Here is a 9,729-nt window from a genome sequence, read left to right as displayed (position 1 = left end):
AAGAATTGTAGGGACAGAGTAAGGCTTTATATTTTAAAATTATACTACAGATATAATATGGGATACTCCATACAGTTTTAAAAAATTGTCTTGTGATATGGCTAATTTAAATGCTACATTTACATCGCATTAAGATACAACTGATTGTAATGATAATTACATTTTTAACTAATATTTGAAGTTACGATTTCGACCCGAAAATAGTTTTCAAACAAATATTGTATTATTTTATTTTAAAACCCTTAGGCCGGCCGCGCATTGAGACGCAGGTGAAGCAGGTGACACAGAGTAGGGCAGCACAGGTTTCTGTTGTCCGTACAAGTGAATTATCCCGCGCGAACTGGAACGCAGAGTAGGGTAAGACAGATCTGTGTTCATAAACCTGCTAGCGCAGTCTTCCAGACACAGTTTCCTGAGCCACGTGCAGAGCAGTGGTTTGTTTCTAATAAAATTTTGTGTGGTTATATTTGAAATGTATGAACAATTAATTGAATTGGTGAAAAGCCATACAATTCTTTACGATGCTATTATATTGTGTACTTCATGAAATTGTTTTCTGCTTAACCGAAAATAAATAAAAAACCAGGCTCTTTGATAAATAATGTTGTATGATAAAACGGTTTCTTCTAATTATGCGTCCGACTCCGACTCGGAACCGTCCAGAAACAACGCCATAATTAAAATAAAAAAGTATATTTTTATGTTCAAATAATATATTTGCTATTCGCACGTCAAAACTTTCCTGAGGACTTCTTTCAAATATGCGCTCACTCTGCGTGACACCTATATTTTCTGACCTGCTCTGCATTGCGTTGTCTGTGTCACCTGCTTCCCAATGTGCGGCTTACTTTAACCATAGAAATGCGGTATGCCGGTATGTCATACCTTGCCAAAAATAATGTTTTCTAAAACGTGTTTTATAAAAGAGTTCTAGAAAACCATCTGTGTATGTTCAATTGTTGTAAATTGTACCTGTTCCCAACTGCCGCAGTTTTAGTATGGTTTAATCTTTGAGCTACGTTGATGTAAAATTTTCTTTTGGCTAGGGTTGCATCAAGTCAAACTAGTTTGATTTTACTCAACAAACTTGACTTGATTTGAAAATCAAACTTTTTGTATAAAAAAGTTTGACTTGACTTGATTTCGATATCTTTAGGTTTGACTTGAATTCAAACATCTTCAAACAGTTTGAAAAGTTTGAATATTACGCAACATGTTTATCTTCAATTTTAAATTAGACCGGAGACCGCCTACGCCTTTATTGGTTCATGGCGGATCAACGGGGGCGGGGAGGGGTAGGGGAAATTCCCCCTCTCCCAACAAGGTCAAAAAAAAAATTTTTTTGACAAATTTCAATAAACATAGAAATGTATTGGCTGATACGATATTTAAACCGCAGACAGACAAATAAAACCCAATAAACGCGCCAGTTAGGATAATTATTAAGCAAGCTTAATAGGGAACTTGCACTAAAAAATTTTTTTGCATAAAATTGTTAATTTATGTTTAAAAATGTTATATTCAAAATATTACGTCTTAACAATGAATAGTGTACGTACAACATCTGATCAAAGTTCCGCGCCTAAAATTTCCGTTTCAAACAACTTCAAAAGCGCGAGCTTGGGTCTGACGTCACAGGCCACATTTATCGTTTTCGCGCGTTTGCTTTGAATGCAGTTTGCCATTGCCAGTTGTGCGTGTCGAATAACTGTGACGTTTGCTCGGTATTTATGTTATTGTATTTAGTGTAGTTTAGTGTATTTAGTGTGTAATATACTTTATCAAAATGGAAAACAAATATGCGCAATATAAGTACTGCATAGTGCCTGGATGCATCAAAAAGTTCTTTATTATGAAATTACTTTTGTCGTTTCTTGTGTTGAAAAAAGAAACAAGTAACTTAAAAATAAACAAAACTTAGTAATAAAAGTAAGAGTAACTAAAAAGTATTGGTGCTACTATAGTATGCGGTCTACAGTCATGTTTCTACTATAGATTGCGGTCTACCGAGGGATGCTGTGTGAGTATACCCTATTCCACGAACATACGCCTGTTTTGGATTACTTCGACAACGAATATTTTACTGTGCAAAATAAGAAGAACGAAAATAAAATGCAAATTACATTGTTGTTTATTGGAATAATTATTAGCGCCATTTACTTTCGTACTTCTTATGTTTTACAGTAAAATATTCGTTGTCGAAGTAATCCAAAACAGGCGTATGTTCGTGGAATGGTCCATATAAGCTGAGATGATAAAGATATTAACTTGTAAAATTACAATAATGATTCTTCTTATTTATGCGTATTATTAACTTTGTAAAGAAGGGTTTTGTTGGCTATAGGTACGTCTGCTAATCACCATAATCTTTTCTCAGAAGGCTTTGAACACAATAATGAAAGGCTCCAGTAGGTACTAATAAACATTACAATCAAATATAATAAACTTCATAAAAATTTAGTTTCTTTATTATTATGCAAATTACACCGTAATCTTTTCCAGGATATACGAAATCCTTCGATTAGAGTTAGGTAGATGAAACCCACGGGGAAAATCGTTTACTATTGTAGCAGTTATGCTACGGACCATTTAAAATTAATTACGATTTTCGATTCATTCAATTATATTTCATTAAAAATACCCCTCTAGAAAATTCTTTGGAGACGCCTATTTAATCGCCTAGGTGCCTATTTTCGCAGCGAAGCAAGAGGAAAGCACCGCGCATGTTTCTATCGGATCGATACGAATCGATTTCCGATAACATTGAACAGCAGTTGGTCAGGAAACGGCTCGAAGGGCGGATGGCGCGCCGCTAGTAAGGTTATTCCCCCTTTTAAGTGACGGGATTGAAACAAATTTTCGATGGAAATCAAATAATTAGAAGGAAATCAAGCGTTAGCTAATCCCATCTACAAAACTAGATAACCAAAGTTAAACATCTCTTTGGACTTCTTCACATAACAGAAGTGGATATTCCGGCGTGCCTGCCTTGTTTCAGTAAGTACATAATACATTTATCTCTCATTCCTTCCTTGTGAAATCCAATGCATCATTGTAGTTAGATCTTTCGGTAGATTAATTTACCACATAAGTATATATAATTCATAGTATAATAATGATATTCATTCTCATTTGCAAAGGAACATTCAATCAAGGCCATAGTTTTTTTTAGTCCAAACCTAAATTTTAATATCTTTTATACCTGATCGTTAGGCTTTTTACTTAAGGTTTTTTATCTGTGATTTATAAAAAGTTTTAACGAGTATCTATACAGCCTTCTGTCACGCCCATCTAATGCGCACGTCCCTGTCATACTGTCATGTCTGAATTGAAGTAAACTTCAGAAATTTTGACATGACATATGAATACCTAACCTACCTAATATTTGATGTTTTTGTTTGGGCCTGTTCAATATGTACTGCTACTGTTCTTGAAATACATCATAACTAATTAAATAAACTTTATTTTAGATCCCGTAACTTAGTTATTTAGTCACACAACGTGACTCTATCACGTTGATTATGTACTACCTAGTTAGATTGCTAGCCACTCTGTGATGGTTTATCCCTAGAGTGGGCTGTTTTTGTTGGATAATACACCATACCGGATTTTATTACAACCAGCATCTTCACCCAGGACCTTGCAGTAGGACTTACTCACCACAGCAGCCAACCGTTTTATCGTGCCAAAAGGGAATTTCCTACGGAATTCATCTCTATGGACTTGCAACCCTACTTTTAACCGGCTGTTGTGTAAAAGCTAAGTTTATTTATTTTTTCTGTATTTACTTTTGGGTAAGATATATTTGCTACATTGTAAACTTTTCGTATGCATACGATTAGGAAGAGTACATATATTTTCGTGATAGATAGGGTTTTAGGTTGTTGTTTTTTTTTTCTTTTTGATTCAGTATAAGTAGGAGTTAATTAAAATAAATAAAATCAGGTCTTGTTTAATAATCATAAATAATTGTATCTTAAAATTAGATAGGGAATCGGGTTGTAAAATTTTGTCGTGGAGTTTAAAATAGGGAATACGTCTAGTAGGTTTTTTTTTGTAAAATATATAAAGAGTCACTGACCAACTCATTTATATAGACCTTTTTGCTATTCCAACGGACTTTTGATTTGGATTTTGACTTTAATACTTTTGCTTGGCCAGTGATAGTGGATAATTGCTTGTTGAGTGGCCTTTGCAGTCCTATTTTATCTTTTCCCCATCCACTATCACTGTTATTACGTTGCGTTATATGTAAAGTGTTAACATTTAATATTTATTATTAATATATTTGTATGTATTAAGGTTGGTGTTTTATTTCAGTCTGTATTACCAGTATATAACATAGCAAGACAAGCTCAGTATTTAGTATTTTGTATTTCAGGTAGTTGTAACCAGTGTCATAGAGTTCATGTTGTTCGTTACTTCAAAATCTCGAACCTGTCCAACTTCTTGGTTCTGAGAGCCGAGTTGTTCGTTCGAGTTGGCGCCCTTTTTTCTTCTTCCTTCTTTGTTGTAACTCGATATTATTTTATCTCTAGCATTCTTATCTATTTTCCTTCCATTTTTGTATTAATAGTCTCATTTTCTTCCTAGTTACTATCATTTCATTACCAAATTTTCTTCTTATATCTCTAAAGCCAATATTCGGTGTATGGAAGCTAGCCCGAATACTCATACTTGAGATTTAGTGTCTCTCTGCCCTTTTGATTTTTTTTCCTTCTGAGCTAAGCCCCTCTTCTTTTGTCTTAAATCTCTTATCATTTATTTTACCCATCTTTATTCAGTTCTTCTCTTCAAAAATCTCTATACCCAGAGTATAGAGGGTTCACTATAATACATAATATAATGGTACCAATTTCAGTTTGAAACTAAGCTCATTGGGGAACTACTTACAATATATAAGATGAACATAAATAATAAGTAGGAATTTTCAATTAAAGACGATTAAAATGAACTGTTGTACTTAATCGCTTTCTTTTGAAAACCCCTCGTGCTCGTGAGTAATAATACTTATACGTTATAAACACATTAGTAATTTCTAAAGATTTATAAATTTGACTTTAAAGTAAATCAACTGATTGTAGAACTATGCAAGAATACAAATAATAGCTGGTAATATTCATTTAAATACGATTAAAATATAATACACCCGAATACCTAATCGTAGACGTAGATGACTTTGGCCTCTGACGTCAGACCAATAGAAGGACGTTCAAGAGCCTCCTAAGATATTTGAATTTTATAGCATTTTCAAAGCGCCGTAATTAGCGTACGGGTTAAAAATATATGTTTTTTTCGCATGCAAGCTTTTTAAGATCATGTTACCTTATGTTTTTAATATTATTTTAATATTTAAAAATTTATGCAAGTTCCCTATTTTTAAAATTTAAACCCAACATTTGTAGCTTGTATCCGAAAAAAATTTAAATTGTTGATATAAAACCATATATACCTGGATCCCGCGTACCAAAAAAAAATTGATTAATAGCAAGCTGAAAATGTGTTAATAGCTTAACGGTGTCTAGTCAGACAAATTTTGATGTATGGGAACACTGGAACAAAAGAAGTTTTAATTGTGTAAAAGGTTAAAAATTTGGAACGACAGACTACGTAAACGTTCCATGTATTTTGTCGGACAGACCTTCCAATTAATTTGTTACCATTTCATTAAACTCTCATGCAAAAATCAGACTGGTGTTTATCACTAACTGGGCATTTTAATGAGTGGAACACGAAGAACATGTCAAATGACAGGAATCATGTTGGTTAGTAATAGCAGTCTGATTTTTGCATGAGAGTTTAATGAAAGGGTAACAAATCAATTTGATGTTCTGACCGACAAAATACATGGGACGTTTTCGTAATCTGACGTTCAAAATTTGTAAACTGTTCCACAATTAAAACTTCCCCTGTTCCAGTGTTCCCGTACATCAAAGTTTGTCCGACTAGACACCGTTAAGCTATTAACAAATTTTCAGCTTGCTATTAATCAATTTTTTTTAGTACGCGGGATCCAGGTCTAATAACCCTATGGTTAGTTTTAAATTTTAAAGAAATACCAACGAATATATGTACAGCAATACTAACTTTTGTATTGTGGTACATATTTTCGAGTGAACTAGCAGCTTGGTACCACATGTTTTTTCGAACTGGCCCTAAGATAAATAAATGCCTTTTTTAATAAAAGAAAGTCATAAAAATTCCAAATCATTTTATTTTGAGCTGTCCATTGAAAAGCCAAATGGTCTTATTTTATTGTAACCCTTAAGGACATAGGCGTAACATGTCGCTTATCAAAATGTTCAATGTGTTTTAAATATATTAATTTTTTTCAAATCCTGAGAAAACTAATAAAAATTTAAAAAAAAATTTAAACGCAGCAGCATGAAAGATTACATTATTTCTGAGGGACGAACATCCCTGAAAACTTCTATAATGTTTATTTTAATAAGTTACGGGAGTGAACATAAAAAGGATAATTTAGTGTTATTATTAATTGCAAATATTTCATTCAAAAGAAACTTTTTGTTTATTCTAAGATACTTTCGGCCCTCGGTAATAACGCAATCTTTCATTCTGCGTTTAAATTTTTCAAAAATATTTATTAGTTTTCTCAGGATTCGAAAAAAATAAATATCTACATTTAAAAGTTTTAAATTAAAACACATTGAAAATTTTGACTTTTATGTGGCACTCATTGTATTATTAATTTTCTTATCTTAATTGGCAACTAACATGTCTATCTCGACAAAAAAGTATATGTACTAAATAAACTATTTTTTAAACTCTTTCAAACTAGTGTGACAAACAGTTTGAATTTTCAAACCTGTACGATTGACCAGTGTGACTTGACTTGAAATATTTGTCAGAAGGATTGACTAGAGTTTGACTTGATATAAGTCAAACTCAAGTCAAGTTCAAACATTCAAGTCAAACTTGTGCAAATCTACTTGTGGCATCACGTTAAAGTTATAGTTATAGTTAAAAACGGTCCAGTGTATTATTTCGATATTGGGTCAATTAAATCCAAGTGGTCCAAAGGTGGTTGCTTGACTATTTTTAATTTTTTTTTAATTTTTCTATACTCTTGTTGGTCTGTGTCCAGTCTGTGTCCATTGAACTGGCAAGAACCACACGTTATCATCGAGCATTGAATCATGTTTTCCTTTGAGCACTTTTAAAATCATCTTATAACATCGACTTAGAGTCGCTACTAACACCAGTTTTTCGAAATGTAAATCATATTTCTCGATGTCACCTATTTTACAAAGTTGCTAGTTTCATCTATTAAGCAGAACATAAGTAATATCCACATTTGTTCTTTAACTAGTCATAATTTTAACCTTTTGCATTCATTCTAATGTGGAAGTACTTCGTTCTAGGCACTGCAGATGATCTGATCTAGATCGAAAACGTTTTGCGAATCCTTTTGGATGACTTTTTGATAGTTTTCAATAAACTTTTTATACCATTACACGAAGTTTTTATTTGTTCTGTATGATATATACAATAATGTAACCATTACCGTACAACGCGACAAAACTGCCAAATCTATAAAAATCAAAGGAGGAATTAGACAGGGAGACACGTTATCTCCCAAACTATTTACGGTCGTACTGGAACATGTTTTCAAACAATTAGAGTGGAACGGCAAACGAATATATGGGGCCAGAGGCTCTCTCACATACGATTCGCGGATGACATAGTTTTTATAACAGGCAACTTAAAATAAATTAGAACTATACTTTCTGAGTTAAATGGCCCCTGTAATAAAGTTAGTTTGAACATAAATTTTGGAAAGACAAAATACATCTAGACTTTGTCAAATATGGAAATAAAAACGTATGACATATGCGCATAAATATGCAGTATTTTACACAAAAATATGCATGTTTATCTAAAAAATATGCATATAATAATAAAAAAGAAAATGTGTGTACTTTGTACGTACGTAAGAAGTTATACTTCTATTATATGATTTCAACGAAATAAATATACTTTAAACAGTTTATTTTTATTTTATTTAAATAATAAACTAATTTTAATGCTTACCACTTTCCGAAAATAAATGGGAAAGGGAAAGAATATGAACCGTCCGGATTTGAACCAGAGACCTCTCGATCTCTAGGCGAATGCTCTACCAATAGCCCACGGGGTCTTTGTACATACATTTTCTCGGACGTAATGACAATTCATGGTAGTAACAAACAGTAGTAGTGACGAAGTAGTAGTAATGACGAAGTGAAATATAGAATATAAAAACGATTTAATAATACCTATCTTAATTCCGAGGAAGGCAAATCTAAAGAAACAAAAATTATAATAAATATATTTACTAAAAACTCTAATATATCCTTTTCACACCTTTTTTGCACTGATATATAGATACATAATTTGAAACATTTAACAACTAACGCCATACTGTCTGTGTGCGCATGCGCGCAGAATAATAAAAATTCACTTTCAATCGCGCCTAAAGTAGTATAACTTCAAAAATATATATTTACAACTCAGAAAGTAGTATCTGTTTTATTTACAAAAATATTGACAATGTATCTTCATATTTTATAGTAATTAACATTTATTTATTTTACAAACTATGTTTAGGTAATGAAATATTTATTAAATGCTGTTCAAAAAGTTAACATGCTGTTTAAAATTTTTTTAAAAAATTTATGGCTTCTGAGTGCATATTATTATTGTAAATGGAAAAACTTCCTACATCAACTGATTAAATTTGAGCATTTTTTAAATTTACGATAATATTTGGTTTTAAATTAAATGGTTCGTAACATGTCCCAACTAGTACTTGAACTACTTAAAAAAAAACTGTTTTTTCTATTTGCATAACAATTAAAATATTTAAATTAAACAAATCAATAGAAATCGATGTAGGAGTCTTAAAAATATCAAGATATGACTGGGAGAGAACGAAGGCCCCCAAATATTTAGAGTTGACTCTTGGTTTTTTCTGTTTATTTTTTAAGAAAAAATACAACAAGCATAAATTAAAAACATTTAGTTTAGTACACAATATATTTTATGTGTTTTTGTTTTTTGTCAAATCAGGGCTAACTAATGCTGTTGTAAGAGAAAAAATGTTCAGTACACTATTTAATGATTTGAATTTTTAAGATCCTATTTTTTCTCAAAAAAAATTTCTGAGAAACGAAAGAATACATCGATTTATGGAAAACTAGCCTTGTGTTGACAAGTATTAAAAAATATTCTCATATAATATAACACAAATTGCGTAGTACTTCCGGTTTTACCACAAATTGAGCAGTAAAATTTATCCACATCCCTAGATAGCTTTTTGGTAAAGGTAAGAGCTCTTTTGTAAGGTTTTATCCAAGTTGAAGTCCTGTTAATTTTCGGCAGTTTCAAATCACAATTCACAATTAAAAGACCCGTGTTACCGGTTTCAATTTTACAACAAAAATGATTTCAAAAATTGACCATCCCAATAAAAAGACCAGAGGTATAAACTATTTCATTGATTATATAGACACGGATACAGAGGTATAAACTGACAGATCGCGTAATCCTTATACTTAAGGAAAAAGTTTAGTACCTATCTAGAGATATCGAAACAAAATTAAATCAACAACTAAAATTTCAGGTTATATGCACACTTTTATAAAAATATGCAAAATTTTACATTTTTGCATTTTTTATGCATAATATGCAAAATATGCAATTTGCATATATTGCCTAAGTCTATACATG

General features: G+C 31.8%; 1 long non-coding RNA gene across 1 annotated transcript; it reads left to right on the top strand.

Moving 5' to 3' along the window:
• Window positions 1-2,568: 2,568 nt before the first annotated feature.
• On the top strand, window positions 2,569-7,474 carry LOC126889435 (uncharacterized). The gene is made up of 2 exons (XR_007700028.1): window positions 2,569-2,997; window positions 3,471-7,474. It is a non-coding gene; the product is annotated as an uncharacterized LOC126889435 (long non-coding RNA).
• Window positions 7,475-9,729: the final 2,255 nt, after the last annotated feature.

The sequence above is a fragment of the Diabrotica virgifera genome, chromosome 8 (genome assembly GCF_917563875.1).
Source record: "Diabrotica virgifera virgifera chromosome 8, PGI_DIABVI_V3a".
Classification (NCBI taxonomy): Eukaryota; Metazoa; Arthropoda; class Insecta; order Coleoptera; family Chrysomelidae; genus Diabrotica; species Diabrotica virgifera.
Note: the sequence above shows the minus strand (reverse complement) of the source record. Positions and strands in the feature narration are given on the sequence as shown.